At 39.4% G+C, this 20,351-nt stretch overlaps 1 long non-coding RNA gene across 1 annotated transcript; it reads left to right on the forward strand.

The window, feature by feature from the left end:
* The first annotated feature begins 1,038 nt into the window (after positions 1 to 1,038).
* Positions 1,039 to 18,878, forward strand: LOC311435225. The gene is made up of 3 exons (XR_014692003.1): positions 1,039 to 1,118; positions 4,724 to 4,817; positions 17,844 to 18,878. It is a non-coding gene; the product is annotated as an uncharacterized lncRNA (long non-coding RNA).
* Positions 18,879 to 20,351: the final 1,473 nt, after the last annotated feature.

The following is a 20,351-nucleotide window of genomic DNA, read 5'->3' on the forward strand; positions in this document are numbered from 1 at the left end:
AGGGCAGATAAATTACACAGTTCCAAAGTTAGCTGTGTCCCATACTGAAGAAGGATACTGGTTGTTTGTTATTCAGGTCCCAAGGTTTACTGTACCAAGGATGGCTAAAATAACTTGCTTCCCCTTTCCTCTCCACCCCCTCTATTCCCAGTATGTACTTTCTGAGAAAAGACACAACAACTTCTTTTGAATGTCAGCCTTGTTCCACTTATGCCTTTGACACTTACCAGTATCTGAATGGCCACAGACCAGTACTGCTGGTTATGGTGTTTGGTGTTTTGTGGTCTGAACAGCACAAGTTGGCCTACACAGAATTTTAAGAGCTGTTTCTCTGGAAGACCCTGCTTCTTTCTGTGCAGCACTGCTATATCTTCCCAGAGTGGAAAGCTATTTCTCCACACAGTAGTAGTCACTTTACTACTATACTACTACTATTTTTTTTTTTTTTTTTTTTTTACAGAATTTGTATTTTACATTGTACTCTCTCTGTATGCTTTCAGCTCTTGCATAAAGTAGCTCCTTGTGCTCCTTGATGTATACTTTGTGAGGTACCTGCACTCTGACGCTACTTGTGCCAAATGTTAGACATGAATGTATTTATTAAAATGAACTTACGTGCAGTGCAATATTTCAAGGTATATGTTCTACATTCTATGGCAGGTTTGGTACCCTTCAAGGGTGATGTGCCAGTGGAGTTAGTAAAGAAAAGCATAGAATTAATGGTTCCTGCAGCACCTTGGTTGTAGTTTGGAGATGCCACCTTTCAGAGAAGAGAGTTGTAGCTGGTCAAGTAGTGATCCACTATCACTCAGGAAGTGCAGGCTAGATGAGTAGATGGTGAGGTGGATTGATAACTGGCTGGATGGCAGAGCTCAGAGGGTTGTGCTCAGTGGTGCAGAGTCTAGTTGGAGGCCCGTAGGTAGCAGTGTCCCACGTGGGCGTGTACTGGGTCCAGTCTTGAGACCTAGACAATGGAACAGAGTGTGACCTCAGCAAGTTTGCTGACAACACAAAGCTGGTAGGAGTGGCTGATACCCCAGAGGGCTGTGCTGCTATTCAGAGGGACCTGGACAGGCTGGAGGGTTGGGCCAAGAGGAACCTCATGAAGTTCAACAAAGGTAAGTGCAGGGTCCTGCACCTAAGGAGGAATAAACCCAAGCACTAGAACAGGCTGGGGGCTGACCTGCTGGAAAGCAGCTCTGTGAAGGAGGACCTGGGTGTCTTGGTGGACAGCAGGCTGACCATGAGTCAGCATTGTGGCCTGGTGGCCAAGAAGGCCAAAGGTGTCCTGGGGGTGGCATTAGGAAGAGCATTGCCAGCAGGTCAAGGGAGGTGATCCTGCCCCTCTATTCAGCCCTGGTGAGGCCACACCTGGAGTATTGTGTGCAGCTCTGGGCTCCCCAGTACAAGAGGGGCATGGAACTACTGGAGTGAGTCCAGCAGAGAGCTACTAAGATAATTAGAGGACTGGAGCACCCATCATAAGAGGAGAGGCTGAGAGAGATGGGCCGGTTTAGCTTGGAAAATAGGAGACTGAGAGGAGATATCATCAATGTATATAAATACCTGAAGGGAAGATATCAAGGTATCAAGAGGATGGAACCAGACTATTTTCAGTGGTGCTCAGCAACAAGATGAGAGGCAACAGGCACAAACTGAAGCACAGGAAACTCTGGCTGAATATGAGAGGGCACTTTGACAGAGCACTGACAAAGGCTGCCCAGGGAGGTTGTAGAGTCTCTTTCTCTGGAGATACTTAAAACCTGCCTGGATGCCATCCTGCGCAATGTGCTCTAGGTGACCCTGCTTGGCAGGATTAGATGACCTCCAGAGGTCCCATCCAGCCTCAGCCATTCTGTGATTCTGTAACTGGCCCAGCCCTGTGTAAAGCAGGGTTGTCTGGTTGCTGGTGGGGGCCAGGGTGTTACAGATACTTCTGCGTAGGAACAGTATGCTGGTCACTCCTGGAACAGTCTCCTGGGGCTGTCTGCAGCTGTAGCTCATAGGTGCAGCCAAGTCTGGAAGAGTCAGTGAGGCCCTTCCAGCTCCCAGGCACAAAATTCAGCAGTGGAAATTCTGTGCGCCCCGCCACTGTCATGTCTGCTACATCCTGATACAGGTGGTGATGCCTTTTGGGAGGAGATTTGCACACTAAAATACATTTGTACAAGGTTTCCCATCACCTGTCTAATTGGTTTGATGTAATTTGCAAGTTAGTAAGAAAATATAAGTTCAGACTTGGAAAAATGTTTTATTTTGTTCATTGTTTCTGAATTTTTATGGCAATATCTTGCAATCACCTGTCTAGTCGATCAAGGGAAACCAGCTGATGTGATCTTTTTGGACTTCAGCAAGGCTTTTGACACAGTTTCCCATAGGATCCTACTGGACAAAATGTCCAGCACACAACTTAACAAAAATATCATACGATGGGTGAGCAATTGGATCACAGCCAGGGCTCAAAGGGTTCTGGTAAATGGGGCCACATCTGGCTGGCAGATGGTCACTAGTGGGGTCCCTCAGGGCTCCATTTTAGGGCCAGTCCTCTTCAATGTTTTTATAAATGATTTGGATGTAGGACTAGAAGGTGTTCTGAGCAAATTTGCTGATGATACCAGACTTGGAGGAGCTGCAGACTTGGATGAGGGTGGAAGGGCCTTGCAGAGAGACCTGGATAGACTGGAGAACTGAGCGATCACCAACCACATGAAGTTTAACAAGAGCAAGTGCCGGGTCCTGCACGTGGGACAGGGCAACCCTGGCAATACGTACAGACTGGGCGATGAGATGCTGGAGAGCAGCCCCACAGAGAGGGATCTGGGGACTGTGGTTGACAGCAAGTTGAATACAAGCCAGCAAGCTGCCCCAGGCAGCCAGGAGGGCCAACCGTATCCTGGGGTGCATCGAGCACAGCATAGGTAGTCGGCTGAGGGAGGTGATTGTCCTGCTCTACTCTGTGCTGGTGCAGCCTCACCTTGAGTACTGTGTGCAGTTCTGGGCACCACAGTACAAGAAGGACATTAAACTGTTGGAGAGTGTCCAGAGGCCGGCGACGAAGATGGTGAAGGGCCTAGAGGAGAAGACATATGAGGAGCGGCTGAGGTCACTGGGCCTGTTCAGCCTGGAGAAGAGGAGGCTGAGGGGAGACCTCATCGCAGTCTACAACTTCCTCGCAAGGGGGAGTGGAGAGACAGGTGACCTATTCTCTGTAAACACTAGTGATAGGACCCACGGGAATGGTGTTAAGCTGAGTCAGGGGAAGTCTAGGCTGGACATCAGGAAGAGGTTCTTCACCGAGAGGGTAGTTGCACACTGGAACAGGCTCCCCAGTGAAGTAGTCACTGCACCAAGCCTGTCTGAATTTAAGAAGTGATTGGACTGTGCACTTAGTCACATGATCTAAACATTTGGGTAGACCTGTGCAGTGCCAGGAGTTGGACTTGATGATCCTTATGGGTCCCTTCCAACTCAGGATATTCTATGATTCTGTGATTCTATGATCTAAGAACTGAGGTACAAAACGAATGGGGATAGAAATCAAAGAGAATATAAAGGAACAGAAAAATCCAAGACTTCTTTCAGATATCACACTGTAAACATGTTTATTGCACTGTCCTCATCACCACAGGTATATGAGCGCCCACAGTGCAAGCTGAATTTTATGACCTTATAATAAATTAGAGAAAACAAGAGGGGGGACTGTAAAATAAAGTTCATGAATTATTCAGTGTTCCCCTAGTATGATTTTTTCTAAATGTGTCATTCTTTGCTTCCTTTCCTCCCTGCCTGCTTCAATTCCCCAGTGCAGAGATCCTTTCTCATTAAAGTGGCAGTCCTGATTAAAAACTCATTGGGTGAGGAGGATGTCTCACTTCACAAAGGGGAACAAGTGCAGAGCCATGCTGCCTCTGAGCACTGCAGTAGCCTCCAGCTGTCTGTCATCCTCATTTGTTTAGTCATTGAGCTCAGCAGGATTAGTGGGGTGCTTAAAGTTAAACAGAAATGCAAGTGTTTGCAAGGTTAAGGCCCAAGAGGCTTTTAAGAGCATAGGCTGGAGTTACTTGCTTCTGCCAGGACAGAGTAATTTGGGGCACTTATTACTCAACAGGAGTAATAAGTGTTTTTTGTATAATAGCATAACCAGTAATAATAATAATCAGCAGGGTCTGTTAGTTCAAGGGAACTACAGCCTGAAAGACCCAAAGACCCATGCTTTATCCTTTAGTTTGTAATTTAGTGCTGTATCAAGTTAATAGAATCTCAGAATGGTTTGGGTTGGAAGGGACCTGAAAAATCACCTAGTTCCCCCCGCCCCAGCATGGGCAGGGACACCTTCCAACAGATCATGTTGCCCCAAAGCTCCATCCAACCTGTTCCTAAACACTTCCAGGGATGGGGTATCCACAGCTTCTCTGGGCAACCTGTTTCAGTGCCTTGCCACCTTCATCAAGAAGAATTTCCTCCTAACATCTAATCTAAATCTACCCTCTTTTAGTTTAAAACCATTCCCCTTTGTCCCATCACTACACCCCCTGACAAGGAGTCCCTCCCCAGCTTTCTTGTAGGCCCTTTTTAGGTACTGGAAGGACACTAAAGGTCTCCCCAAAGCCTTCTCTTCTCCAGGCTCCCTCAGCCCATCTTTGTAGGAGAGGTGCTCCAGCCTTTTGATCATCCTCAAGGCTCTCCTCTGGACTCACTCTAACAGGTTTGTTCTCTCTCAAAGGTCAGTAAACAGATTCATGGCAGCAGCAGACTCTGGAGTGGTGAATTGCTGATCTTCAGCCACTTGCCAGTGTTTTGCATCTTGCAAAGATGAGGTGTGATTTTTTTATTTTTACATCCATGCCTGACTCATTCTGTTTTCTTTTGTGATGAAGCAACTTATTTGTACTGTTTACTGTTGATCTCAAACTATTTTATTTCAAATTACACAGATGAATTCATTTGTGTTGAATATTTTTCTTACAGATTTTTTAACTAGATACTAATAAATTCATTCTGTGCTTTGTGTATCAACCTTCCTCATTCTTAAACTTAATTGGGATGCTAGAAAATATCTAAAGAGATCTGTTAATATAAAGGTATTTATATGCTTATGAAGTTTGACTTCTGTAATCTCTTCACGATATACTTCAGGATAATGTATTAATGCTGTATTCAGTTAGAAGAAGGTTAATAGCAAAGTAGAATTCAATACTTTGTGTCCTGAGATGACAAAAAATGTGAGAGTTATAGCAAAATTTGCAGAGATTAAAAAGTAATTCAGAAAGATGTTAAGATCTTTACAGTTAGTGTCACAAAGACAAGAGTCAGTAGTAAAGAAACATACAAAGAATTCTGAGGGGAAAAAAATCACTACAGCTATGGAAATATTTAGTAGCTGCTTAGAGCAACTAAGACTCCTCTTTTTTTTTTTTTTTTTTTTTTTTTTTTTTTTTTTTTTTTTTTTTTTAGTTTGTTGAATTTCAGAAATTTAAAGACTTGTAGGTGCAGATTCCTCCCACAGTTATTCTGGTTTAAGGATATTCCTGGGGTATCTGCACTGGGGCTGCTGAACTCCATCAGCCCTGGGCAGTGGCGGCTCAGGTACAACAGGAACTCTGTACTACATGTCAGAACAGTTTTTATAGTGACATATACCAAGTCTTTCCTTTCAAAACCCGTAGACCAGAATTAGCCTCTCACTGCCCACTGCAGAGTCCTCTCATAATTTTTACCAAAGTCTGGAGCTGGCCAGTGTTAGTAACAGTCTGGCTTCTTCATTAAATCAAAGCAGAGTTTTCTGTTATTCTGAGGCTTACAGAAGTTACTGGTTCCCTAATGGGTCAGAAATGCAGTGAGTGGAATCTTGTCTGAGTTTTCTGCATGTTTGATGAAGCAAAGATGAGCTCTTTAGGAAGCGCACAGGGGCGTTTTGAACATGCATGCTTGCCAAGCTGATGACTGAGCTCACATCTTTGCTCAGCAACAATTTTCTCTTCACCTGCAAATTAATGCTAAATTCTATAACACAGTAGAGCCCTATTTCCTGCATTAAAGTATCATGTGACAGTAGTATGATTTTTTTTTTTTTTAATTTTTTGTAGTGTTAACTTGCAGTGTTTATTTTAAAGGTCAATACAAATTAAAAATTAAGAAAATACATATATTGGATCTTTCTTTTCCTCTACTTTTCTCCTGCTTTTGGTTTATATACTTTGCATGCTGTACAGGATGTAAGAACTCCAGTCAGATCAGTGCTATTGTGCACTCACTGCACCTACCCAGGGTTTATGCATCCTATATTTTATAGTAATAGATTAGTAATGTAGAGTGCAAGAAAGTACATGAAATAATGGGACCACATTCATCTCCAGCACTGCAAGGGGACTGGAAATTGTCTGCCTGTCTTCAGAGAGAAGCTGACTGCTGTGTTGTGATGCTCTGCCTTGCAGCAGCTGCTGCCATGGTCATGGCAGGAACATGTTGATGCTTCCAGGAGTAGGAAGCTGAACTGTCAGGCTTTAAAAGAGCCTCAGGTTGTCCTGAACTCTGCTAGGTGAGGTTTACTGCAGAGCCAGCCTTGGGTTTGTACCATTTTAACTTCCTTCTAGCACTAATATAAGGAAATGATGTATTCTTGGAAGTGATTAAAATTCAGGTTATATTTCTGACACTGTTGGTTCTAGTTTTCTGGCTAAGTTATAGCACAAGAAAATACAGCTTGGCCTACCCATGCTTACAAGGGGATGAAGTAGCCTTTGTTTCTATCTTAATATATTGCAGTGTTCCTTGCAGTGCTAGATGTGTGCTGCTTTCCAACCCAGAGGGGTCTATATTTCAGCATGAGTGCAGTGATCCATATACTGTTATTATCACACCATGCAACACAATCTCTAAAGCACCTTGGGGTCCATCTCTCTTGGATGAAAAGCATTATAAAAATGAAAGGTATGTTCATAATGGTTAGCAGCAGAATACTGCATTAGCCTCCTTGGGCTACAGTGATGGATTAAGGGGAACCATTGCCCTTAAGAAGAAAAGGCTTGAGTGAGTTACGTGCTTCCTCCTCAACGCACTCAGAGTGTGCATATATTAGGAGTAGTTTTGGCAGACTCTGAGAAGGCTGAAAGAGTTTGGGGAGGTTACCAGCTTTTGATAGTACATCTTGAGCATTATTTGTCATACTCATAACTCTCTTCAAAGTACATGCAAAGATTCACTTCTGGGCAGGGCATAGGGGAAAACAAGCAATATTAGAAAGGGAACATGATTTTAAATGTATTTAATTGAAAAAAAAAAAAAAAAAAAAGCTTGAAGAGGATTAGCCTCCTAAATTATTCATGTACTTTTGAGATATCTCATTTAAATGACTTAATGGGAGGTCACAGTTTGAGCAGAGTGGCAGAACTAAGAATGCAACACTATCTTTAGCCTCACAGCCTATTACTTTATTCCCACCTGACAAGAGATATATATATACTTTTTTTAATGGAATAAAGCTTCCTGTGGGACTATATTAGTTGCAGTAAAACTTTCATGGGGAGAGCTTTCCTGAGAGAGAGAGAGACAGACAGACAGGGAGGTCTGCTGTTGGGCAGACTGCAGACTTAAGAGGTGGGAGAGGTTGGTTTGTCAGTTCTGTGCACTGTTTCAGAAAGAGAACGTCCCCAGTGAATTTCAGAAATACTTTATCTCATTAAAAGAAGTCAGACATCTTGGGTTTGCTCCAGCCCGGAGCACAGGATGTTTTTGTGACCTCAGCAAGTTCTCCAGAGCGGGAAAGCATGTTTCCTGTTCCACGAGTCTTCCCAAGGCATCCTGGCATAGTGAAACAGTTATATTTGTATTATATATGTGTGTATATATCTAGTCAAAAATGGACATTGGTTTTTAATATTAGACTTTTTATATACGGACTTGCCTGTCAGAATCTGTGTGATTTTTCTTTTCTTTCCTGAAATGCAAACAACTGAAATGTGGTTTTAGAAATCTGACTTGCCCTGAAGCACAAAAAGGTGCTTCAGACAGAGTTGAGAAAAAGCAGATGGATTGTGTTGGAGTCAACCTGCATCCCAGACTGTTCATCTGAGGAAGTGTCCTTCAGAAAACCCCATGTACATCCCTGCCTCAGCTGTTTGCTGATTTTATAAGCAGAAGAAAGTGACCTTTCCCTGCTCCTTCCTTTCCACACAGAGGAAGGAAACCATGCCTCCCCTGCTGTCTTCTCCACTGGCAGGCAACAAACTGGGAGTGAGAAATGTCTTAGACCTGCTAACATCTCCATCAAGGATGTCAGTCAGATCAGAAGCTGGCCTGTACTGAGGAAAGGAAGGTTCAAGTGAATTAAGTATTAAGCAATGCAATTTGTTCCCCTGCTGTATGCTTTTGTAGGCTTGGATAATATAACTGTATGCCAGTTCTTTTTATTTCATTTTCAATATATTTTAGAATTTTCTTATTTTAAAAACTTATTTTTATTTAGCTCTTAGCCTATCCATCATCCTCCAGATCCAGACGGTGACTCTGTTGTTTCATCTCCATTTGCTCTTTCTGTTCCTTTATCTTTGTCTCTTATCATTGATTTTTTTTTTTTGTAGCAGTCAGTTAATATTTCAATATATTATTAGTTTGTATGACATTTTACAATCCTTGTAAATCAGAACAGGCCTCTTGAAATCACTGGATGTGTAAGTCAAATAAACTAACTTTCAAGATGGAAACTGGAAGAAATGTAGCATAAACTTTTGACCCTGCAGAAGTAATCACCTTTGTGTCCCCGAGAAAAACTTAAGGAATAGATTTTTATTTTTTTAAATGCTACTTAAGAGCATAGCCATTCTCAAAAATACCTGCTACAAGTTAATCTGCATATTTAACTATGTAAATGAAACTCTATCCTTAACATATTTGTATCCTGTCAAGGCAGTCAGGCACCATGGCACTTTACTGATGTGAGACCTCCCCATGCCCAGATTTCGATCTGGGCTTCCACCAGATGGCCCTGCACCGGCAAAATGGTATTTGATCACTTGTGCTTCCATGGGGAGGAAGGGGCAGGTATCAGCTAGAGCAGATTTTAATGAGAAGTTTGGTAGAGCACAGATCACTTTCTGAGAGCTGAAGTCATCTGTTTTGGGGTTTTATATTGTAAAGTAGGAATTATTGCTGAATATTTTAGATCTGTGACACGGGGTCATGCCATCTTCAGCGTATTCTTCCAGCACTCAATAGACATAAATGTAGGGCATAAACAATATATAACTTGTTCTTTCTGCTAAGGAAGCATTTAAGTCAGGAGGGGGTTCTTCACAGAGAGGGTGGTTGCACACTGGAACAGGCTCCCCAGGGAAGTGGTCACTGCACCGAGCCTGTCTGAATTTAAGAAGAGATTGGACTGTGAACTTAGGCACATGGTCTGAACTTTTGGGTAGACCTGTGCGGTGTCAAGAGTTGGACTTGATGATCCTTAAGGGTCCCTTCCAACTCAGGATATTCTATGATTCTATGATTCTAAGTCCAAACCTTCTATGTGTTGTTTGGAATATTGCCTTTCACAGTTATGAAGAACTGGACTGTTATTGCTTATCCCTTGGATCTTGCACAGGTAATATATTAAACTGTATTATACAGCAGCTCTGAACACGTATAAAATTAGTTATGTATAAATGTTTGAAGGAGAGGGATTTCTCTTACCAACGCTAATGTTCAGCTCAGAAAAATCGGTGTTTTCTCCCTTTGTCCAGTAGATGGCAATATGTTACAGACTTGTGGAATTACAAAACCCAGCGTTAAAACTGCTGGTTTTCCAAGAGGCTTTTTGAAACATTAATCGATCTGCAGAGATGCTAAATGCAGGAAAACCTGAAATATCCTTTGTGTGTGTGTGTGTGTGTGCATGTGTGTACCTCTAATTCAGTGGGAATGTATGACAGCAAAGGCAGAACAAAAGAACTCTCCGGGATGCAAAATTCCACATGAATTTTTAGCAGAACAGAAGAATTATTACATAATTCCTTTTTAAGTGAGATTACAAATACATGCATATGATATATTCCCTGAATATAATATGTAAATTGTAAGGGCATTACAGTAAAGTAAACATTTAAAAAAGAGAGGGAAGAATGACATGGGGAAAGGAATAACATCATGGCTGGGGGTGGGAATGAGATGAGCAGAGGCAGAGGTTTGTTTCAGTTCTTGGCAATTTCTCTGAAAAGAAAACAAAAAAGAAAAAAAAAGCCTTGTAACAGGTTCTAAAAATACTAGGATGCATACTAAATTAATGATTGCTAAATGGGTAAATGTGCTGTATAGTGTGTGTGTGTGAGGGGGGGGGGTGCGGGGGAGGAGGGTATTTATGGCTCCCTTATTTCCATACGTAACTTTTGTTGGTCCCTTACCTTTGTCCCAGCTTCACTACTTCACTGCATTTAGCTTGGGGCTTGAGGGGAAAGCCGTGCAAGAGCTTTACACGCACTATGATTTTTCCTTGGTGTTGGAAGTGAGGCTGCTTTTCTGCACCCTTTGGGGAACTGCAGCTGCACAATCATGCTGGAGTAGTCATTAAGCTGCACCAGGGAACTGGGTCTTTCATGCATTAAAATGCTGTTTGCTGTCATATTTTGTGTTGTTGTAAAAGACATAAACAGCAGCTTTGTAAACTAAAGGGCACAAATATTCAAGGAGCAAAGCTAACAAGTCCAGTAGAACGTCAGGTAATTTTAAATGTTTTACACTGTATAAGCATTATTGTTTTTTATTTTAAATAGGGAAAACCAAAACAAAAAACAAAAAGGTGAAAATAAAATTGTTATAATATTTAGCTAAATAATCATGAGTAATCTTGCATTTCAGGGATAGCATGAGATGAAACTAATAAAAACTTTCTCTTGGTTTAAGAGTTAACCCTACTTACACAATAATTTTTATTTCAGTAAGATGGCTTGTTTTAGTTGCAGCTCTTACGATTTCTGTATTTGCTCATGTTTGAGATGTTTTTCAGTTGGAAGGGATTTAAAAAAAAAGTATTTTTTTGTTTATTTGGAAGTATGTGAACATGAAAGCACTAATTGAACTTAAAAACCATTTTTCATACCCATTAATTGTTTCTTCCTTATCAAATTTGCTTGTACAAAAAGGTGTTTTTTCTTTCTTTTTTTTAAAAAATAATAATAAAAAAAAAAAAAACACTCAAAAGAAGAGAAACACCCAAAAGAAGATAAGATCTATTGTCTGAAGAGCAAGGCTCTGCTCTTTTTACTTTGCAAGCTGTCACCAGATCCAGAGATTACAGAATTGGAATTCATCTGACAGGTTTGCTAATGGTCCCTAACATGAAGTAAAGGAAAAGGAAGCTCTCTGTAACAGTAACACACTGACTTTACAGAGCAGTCAGCTAGAGTTATTCTGGCAATTTTGTGACGGGCCTGGGGTTTTGAAGCAGACTCATTAAAAATGTCTTGTTATTCAAAGCTGGTTTAAAATTTTTATGACCATTTAGATTAGGAAAACTGAAATGGATTCTAGAGTTCAGGAGCTGTTAGGAGTTGTTTGACAATGTTAACATAATTGCTGATAATTCAAAAAATGCTAACAATGAGAGGTAAATAGGAAGAACAATCTTTTGAACTCCAACTCCAAAGAAGCCCCTTTATTATTATTTTTTAATGTATTTAGTTAAGAATGTATGATAATTTAGAAGATTTTGTTATATGTGGTACTGCAATCCTTAAATGAGGTGTTGGGGGACTTAGAAATATTACTTAGAGTTCACTAATGGAAAAAAAATATTATTAGGAAACATAATTGTTAAGTTAACTACAAATACTACAATCTAAAAGTGGTCTTTATCTTACCTGTTGAGTTGGTTGACTTCTATTCAATCTAGAGATAGAATATGTAATTCCTAGTTCCCCCTAAGTCCGGTCATCTAGGATTTCATTCCCTCAGACTGGAGAGCTTTGAGCATTGCCAGAACCTCAAGCTAGACATAAATTAATTTGCTATATACAGAGCTCCCATACTTCTTCCGGTGTTTTGGTGAAATTTGTGCAGGTGTTGTGCTCGGTGTGTGAAATGGCTCCACTGCATTTGAGCTACACTCAAGTTGTTAAACTGTGCTTTTTCCAGGAGGATCAACAATTAGGGCAATCCAGAAAGATTTAGGTATGTCCATTGAAGTTCATCTTCTTGGTTCCATGAAGCCTAAACACTCCGAGTCCTGATAAAGGCAATTTCCACCCTTCAGATTACTGGGATTTGTCATGATGGCAGAAAGTGACAAAAGACTGGAAAATAAGGTCTCATCTTGTATTTCATTTTCTTCCTCAGCTGCAGGCCTGTTGGGGAAGGCGGAGAGGAGGGGGAAAAAAAAAAAAAGAAACAGATGTTGAAGCTGCAGATAGTAATAAATACTGCACTGTGCTCTGTTGGCATATAGAGGGACAAACCATATAGAAGTGAATGGAATCCTTCCAACCGAGAACTTAATCTATTCTTCAAGGTTGAGTCTTGCAAGATGCACTGACTTCAGTCATCCAATCACTTAAAGTCATTTCCCCACGGGAACGCTAGCATGATAAAGTTAAGCAGTATTAAGTACTGTGCTTCATTAGATAATATAGAAGTAAATGAAATGGCTTTCAAAGCCCAAATCAATCATGACGCCTGATATTTCTGTGATTCTTGTAGCAAAACCACTCTGCACCAGAGGATGTCACTGTGAGCACCCAGGCAGAGTAGCTAAAAGATGCTGCAGATGAACCCTTGCAGAGGATGCATGGGCAGAAAAGAGGATTCAGATTAGTACTCTTGCCATGCAGTAAGAGATAGCAATATCATGCTTTTGAGAGTTAAGAAAACAAACAAACATACAAAAACAACCAACCAAACAAAACCCAACAACAACAAAAGAAAACCCCTATAATTTAACTTGACATTTTCTTTTCAATGTGGTTTATCATCCAAAGTAATATATGTCTAGTTCTTTTCTATCTAGAACAAGCAAGATAAAAATAACAAATATACAAGCTAGTGATAAATACTGCTGCATCCATAAAGTTTCTGTTTATGTTGTTACAAGCAGGAGAGTTGATAAATTGGGAAATCCCTGAAGCACCATTTAGTACCCAGCACAGAAAATTTTATTTATGTAGATAAATAGCACTCCCTTAATGCAGTAAATCTGTTAGAGTGAAATCTGTGTGGTTTCAGTATTTGTAATGTGAGCATTTCAGCAGCGTAAGTACCAGTTTATGCAAATAGCTCCCAAACTCATCAGTTTTACCTTCCTTATTATTGACATCTATCTTCATTGAAGCCATGTACTGAGTGCACTTCATTAAGGCTGACAAGCCAAAGGCTGCTCCTTCTCCCTGGGAATTGCCATCTTCTTTACAATGCAAAAGCCATTAAATGAGCCTTTTACAGTAAGTCAACTCTCTCTGTTTCTCTCCCGCAATGGGGGGTATTTTTTTATTTTACTTCACAAATCCTGCTTAAAGAGACATGAGAAGATTCTTTACAGTGAAAAAAATTGCAACTTTGCCTTTCCTAGGAGGAATGTGTTTATTCCCTGTGGTCCTCACTGCACAATAAGATATTAATCATGACCTAGTATTTAAAACCTGCGTGGGAAGTTGTACACACATTATTATTATTATTATTTTTTAATGTCCATGGCAAAGAAATGTTGTTTTTTCTCCATTGCTTCTCAAGGTTTTATTTTTCTCTATGTGTTATAATGTACCTGTCACAGTGATATTTAAAAGTAAAACACAAAAAAGTTCTCTGTATGCAGTGCTCTGGCTAGACCTACTGAATGAGGGAGACCTTATCAGCTGGTGGTGTTAGCAAAGACTTTGCTAGATCCTTTTTGTATAGGTTTCTTGCTTGATCACTTACTGTATGGTCATATGTGAGAGAGGTAATATGTTGACTTCTCTTACAGACCTACAGACAGACCCATTCAGTATCTTAGCTGCAGAGAAAAGGATTTACTTTAAGTTGATGTTAAAAAAGCAAATTGTGTTTTAGATTGTTAACATAAGCCTATTTCTGTATTGTACAAGCCAGACTTCCCTCTACCTTAAGAAATCCGTACCTTTTCCTAGTTTATGTAGGTACTTCTGTACTTTGCTCTAAATATATGAATACTTCTGTATGATGCCACACCAGGTGCCAGAGTTGAAATATGGTATTAAAGTTTGAATTTTTAATCAATAATTCTTAAAAACACTTGCCAAAATATTTACTGATTCCTTTCTTCCTTGCTGCTCAAGGCCGAGATGCAAGCTTTTGCTGTTGCTTCTTAGTCTGACAACATTAGAGACACTGTAAAGTACTGCAAAGGATGAAATGATGCTTTTGATGGAGATAAGAAACTTTGCCTTAATCTGTGAGATGTTTTCAAAAGACTACCACACCATTATTCAGTCTGGCTTTCTGTGTGTATGTGTGTGTGTGTTTTATTGCCTGCAGTCACAGAGATCAATTTGGATATCCTGATGTGCCTGGTGAGCACAGAGGCTGCAGCCCACAAGCTAACGGCTGAGGAGATGCTGCTCCATTCTGTGTGCCTTTCCTTCAGGCAGGAATAACCATTCCTGAGGATTTAACTGAATTCTTAGTTCAGAAAGAAGCAAAGATGATTTAGGATTAGGTCCTGGTAGTGGCAGGGAGGAGAACAGAGGACAAGATTTGGGATTCAGAAAAAAATTTCTCTTGGATAAGGTTTTTTTGGTGTAGACCTTGTGCACATTTAAGTTAGGGCTTATTTCATTTGTTTTTAGAATTTCAAAGCCTGTCTCAAAAAATTCTCTCACTCATGCTACATGTAGGAGTTGTTTTTATCTACTGCAGTATCTCAGTTTGCTGTTACTGTTTTCTCTCCGTTTGTCAGCAGCAATTCTGCCAGAGGCTGCGCTGCCCATAGGATCTCTGCACACAAGGGATGGATTGCAGTACTGGGTGCTAAGTGGGGCTCCTCAGCTGTATGGACCACTGTCTCAAGCAAGGGCAGATAGCTGTTCTTCTTCAAGTTTTTTTTTTGTTGTTGTTGGTGGATGTGTAGTTGGATGCCTTAAGTGCTAATTTTTGCAGCTATTCTTTGTCCTTAGCAGGAAGCTGTCTGCAGGCTTGGGCAGACATCAGTGTTATCAGCATAGGTCCACATGTTCAGCCTTTTCATTTTATGTTCCCAAACTGTGAGATTATGGTCTCTGTTTTATCTAAAATAAAATATTTTGCCTAAATAAAATATCACCAGGGAACTGAGATCTATGTCTGTTGTGCCAGTGATCTGAGATATAAGAAAAGTGATGGTCAAGAATTTGACTGGTTAGTCTTGGAGGCTGTGGAACAGGGGAAGATTTTTTTAAGAGGAGGTGTGCTCTTTCCCCATTTATTTTAAATTATTTTTTTTCCTTCCTCTAACATGTGGATGTATGCAATTTCTAATGATTTTTTATTGTTTCTTTGTTCATAGTGACATAGAAGGAATGACCACGAAGTTCTGAAAATCCATGAGCTATTTGCAGAAAGTTTTGAGTCAAAATTTGAATCAAATGACTGTCTGTACTATAATCATAAGACAGAGTTGTCTGCAGAAAAAAAAAAAAAAACTTTCTCCTTCACACTTGTGGGTGAATGTGAGCCCAAATATTAAGAAAACTTTCAGATTCATTGTCCATAGTTTTCTTCAGGCTCCCATATTGTATTATGTTTTTTCCCGAGCAGCTTTGACCACAGAAGAACATGCAGGAAAGAAATTTTGTGACCTAGATAGAAATAGTTCTTATAAACCAAGTCTGATACAGTTGGATACAGAATTTTTCCCTCTCTAATTTGACTTATTTTTGAAGTACCTGTTCTGACCAAAAAGGTGTGCATAGAAGGACTTGCTGACTTGGGTGATTGTCAGTTGGCTATTTTCAGTGGTTAAAAGACTCATTGATAATCAAAATACATATAAAATACCAACTTACACGGACACTTGTGTAATTTTAAAATGGCTCATAAAATATTAATATTTTATAGATTATAATTTAAATAAAGAAAACAAACAAAAAATGACAACTGATATTAAGCACCCAAAGAGTCACTTGAAATGCTGACTCTCAGCAGAGTTAAAGCAAATATTTGTGAAGGACTGGTGTCAGCCAGAACCACCTTCTGGCACTGCCATGATGAGAAGCCTAACCTCTGCTCTTTCCAAAATAATTTCAAATAAATATTTTTTTTTCACTCCCTTTCACATTTTGTGAACATGAGTTCACAAAATTCAAGTTGTTTTGACACATGCAATCAAAGGAAGATATGAAGGTTCTGCAGCCCAAACGCTCCTCTCTTAAATGGTTTCCTGGTCTAATTTTTTTGCTGAGTGCAATGAGACCTGGTGATCAAGAAGGGACCTCAGATACATGTATGTGGGTATTTCTCCAAATCCTATGCTGTGCTTTACTTATATTTGCAGAAGAGTACTGATAATGCACCAGTGTTTTGGCTAGTAATGACCATTTTCCCCCTTCCCAAATGCCATTAGGCTGGGAGTGAATGAGAGAGTTGGGAGCAGACACGGCCAGGACAGCTGACCCCAGCTGGCCAAAGGTATATTCCATGCTGTATGATATCATACTCAGCAATAAAAGCTCAGGGAAAAGAGTATGATGAGGGAAACTGATGATTATGGCATGTATCTTCTCAGGTAATTGCTAAGCATACTGAGGCCCTGTTTCTCAGGAGGTAGCTGGACATCTGCCTGCCAAGGGGAAGTAGTGAATAAATTCCTCATTTTGCTTTGTTTCTGCAAGTGTCTTTTGCTTTTTTAATCACACTGCCTTTATCTCAACCCACAGCCTTTTCCATCTGATTTTCTTGTCCCTGTTTTGTTGAGGATGGGGATTGAGAGCAACTGGGTGGGGGTCTGTCAGGGAAGATGTCAGCATTACCTTAATGAATTGATTATTATTTATATATTGATATTATACAGTATGACCATAAAATGGGTGGTATGGGAGGTGGGTTTTATTTGGTGGGTTAGGGGGAGAGGGTGGTATTGCTGTGAAAAAGCACAGAGATGGAAGAACATGACGTTTGAAGTGTTCTGAGCAGTGAACCATCACAGTGTTTCAGTTATACACTAGGTGAATCGTTTGTTTGTCCTCTTAGCTTGTGTGGGCAAGTAGGGGATACTGCTTTTGTTCTTTCTTGCTGTGTTAGACAGCTTTTTAGGCAAGTTTTCTGTGCAAGGGATACAGAAGAGTGTGGCTTCAATTTCTTCCATGTCATCAGGGAAATCAGATTTTAGACATGCATCAGTGGCTAAATTAGGTGTGGGATTATGCTGATGTGATAAATCATTGTATCTTAAGGTATTTCATTTTTCGTAATGAAATGGTGAGCGTTTAATTAGGATATGGTTTGCTCATTGCATAGATTAAAATTCTCTAATCACTACAGTGTGTATTTATATATTTAATTTCTATAGAGTAATCCACCAGTTTAGGAAGAAAACATACCATTTCCCATAGGTTTTCTGTTGAAATCATCATCTTTCTGTGCAGATAATATTAACTGACACTTAGTTTACAGAATATTTTGATCAGGAGGATAGAGTCCTTGATCGAGCAAAACATTATTCTTAGTTTTAAAGTAATGTAAAATTCCAGAAAACAGTTTTTCCTTAAGTTGAATCATTATGATCAACACACTTAGAAATGGATAACAAACTGGATTATCTCAATCTGTATCTGAGATGAAAGTATTACCCATAAGGATCAGCACCACCATTGCCTAGAAAATGTTATGTCTCAATTCCTGCTTACATGAAATTGACGTGGAATTATATTTTGTTGTTTTCCTAGCCACTATGGAAACAATGCTACAGACAAGATAAGTTTTGGAGTTCTTAATCAAGCAGAACATCTGGAGAAGTCAGAGAGAGGAATCGCATGCTTAAGTGCAATTCAGTAGCTAGTGAGATCCATTAGTAAATAGGTAAATCAGATGTGATTAAAAATCTTGTGAGTTCTTCAATAAGTTTGCAAAATATTGGAGTCTAGGTAACAACTCCAAATAATATAATACAATAGATCTTTATTTTGAATCTTTTCTATGAACTGTATTTAAAGTATTTTTAGTGCTGAATCTTTACAGTCATAAATTGGAAGTTAGAATGAAAGAAAAAGAGACGCATAATTAAGGAAGTTAATATGAGGACTGAAAAAGGTTATTTTTAATTTTCACCTAAAAACAGATGGAATGTAAAAATCTTCTGGAAAGAGTAAACATATCTTCAAGTGTGTAACATAAAAAATTTTGTATTCGTGAACAGTCACAGCTGAAATTTTTCTTACTGCCTTACTGAAAATGTTTTCTGCTTGCTGCATTGCTGTAACTAGTAAATAATATAATCTTCGTTGAAAACTTTGCACGTTCATTTTCTCTTTACAAGCTTTTTTTTTTTCCCTCATTGTGATGCAAGGTAGAACTAATGGGGAGACAATGTGGAAAATTATGATATTTGATATTTCAACTCTATTGTTGAAAAAACAAATACCTCATATTAATATCAATGTCAAGAATTATAGGATTACCCAATTTGGGACAACTGTTTAGTAGCTTTGAGAAGCTGATGGTAAGATTTTATTTCTAAGTATGTCACATTCTTTGATGTTTGTGATATTCCCAAGAGTGAGAGCTGACATTATTTATATCTTCATAACACAATTCACCACATGCAATAGAAAGCAAGTTTCATTCCATTGTCTACAATTGTATTTCTGTTCCCATTATTGCTTTATTGTTTTGTTTGTTTGTTTGTTTGTTTGTTTTCTGGGCTGCAGCAATTTGCCTTTTGCAGATCCAAGGCAGATTAAATTGATGCATTTATTGACATATTTTTAAGACTGCTTGTCCAAGTTATTTCTTCTCTGTTGTTAACCTGCACTTCTTGACTTTATATTGACATTTATTTGAGGATTTTACAACATCTATTGGGTTCTCTTCTCTTCTGCTCTTGTGATCTGCTCTGGGAATGGAGGCAGCAGGGATGTAATTTCTGAAACTCTGAAAAAACAACTGCAGGTACCATTGAAGTTTTTCAAAACACAGGTCCCAATTCTGATTATTTCAGGATTTAGTATTCAGATTTTTTAATAAATTTTCAGATTATTTCAGAAAATTTAGTAAATGACTGAGTAGACCTGGGTGAACTATTTTTGAAAGAGTATGCCACCCGAATTCTAACCTTAGAGCTACGTTGTGGACAAAACTGCCCTTGCAAAACTATTTTGGCTCACTCTGTCCTGGAACAGTAGGCTGATTTATTAAGCAAGCATCTTACAAGATGCCACATTGAGATTTTTGGAATCTGATCTTTTTGTTGTTGTTTTTCTCCTAAAAATGTGAATGGGAACCTATTAGGACCCCTATTCAGGAAAGGTCTTAAATCTGAATATATTAACCCATTTAGTACTTTCTTGAATTGGAACATAGAGGGGTAACTTCTGAGATCTTACTCAGATGACTGAGAATTTTTCAAAAAATGTCTTGGTGATTTGTAGAATTCAGTTCAATTGCTGTCCAAGAGATTACTGTCTATCTTTGAAATTAGCATATTAGTCATAAGCACTGCTATTGCCATAAAGCAAAAAATAACAGCTAGTCTACCTTCTGGATTCACATTTGACCCTGTGTTTTAGGAAAGGCACTATACTAACTGTGCTATTACTCCTATACACACTCAACAATTTTCACAAACTATATTATTGCTTAATGTCTGGTGCCAGAGAAAGTGATTATCCCCGCCTGAAAATGCCTTAGACCTTATAAAGAATTATGTCTAATCCACTAACTTTGGAAGTAAATATTACAAACTGCACTCACTGGGTGTAGTCTAATCCAATGAATTTGAATGTGAAGGTGCTGGAAGCCTGAAGGAACAGTTAAATATAATTAAGTTTCATTGCATATTTCTGTTCCAGCACCTGTTCAGAGCTTGTCCGTCATACCCTGCCTTAGACTAGCCAAGTTTTAATGAGTTCATTCAGTACTTTACCTTCTCTTCATGATGTCTGAAAGAGCTTCCATTTATCTTGGTATATCAAAGTCCTATACAAAAGCTCATTCTCTTAAATATTACAGAAAGAAATTGCTCACCTCATTGATTGAGTATCCCTGCACTGTCTGTAGGTCTACTTCTACTTAACGAAATAAAGACTAAGGTATTGCAGTTCTGAGGAGCAAGCATCTATTTTAGTGAGTAAATTCCCCAAAGGAATGATGACTTCAGGACAAATTCAGAATTTCATTCCATTATCATTATCAGGAGTCGTGGATGTGTTTTTAAGCTTGGAAAATCTGAAGATGGA

The sequence above is a fragment of the Aythya ferina genome, assembly GCF_964211825.1.
Source record: "Aythya ferina genome assembly, chromosome: 3".
NCBI classification, from domain to species: domain Eukaryota; kingdom Metazoa; phylum Chordata; class Aves; order Anseriformes; family Anatidae; genus Aythya; species Aythya ferina.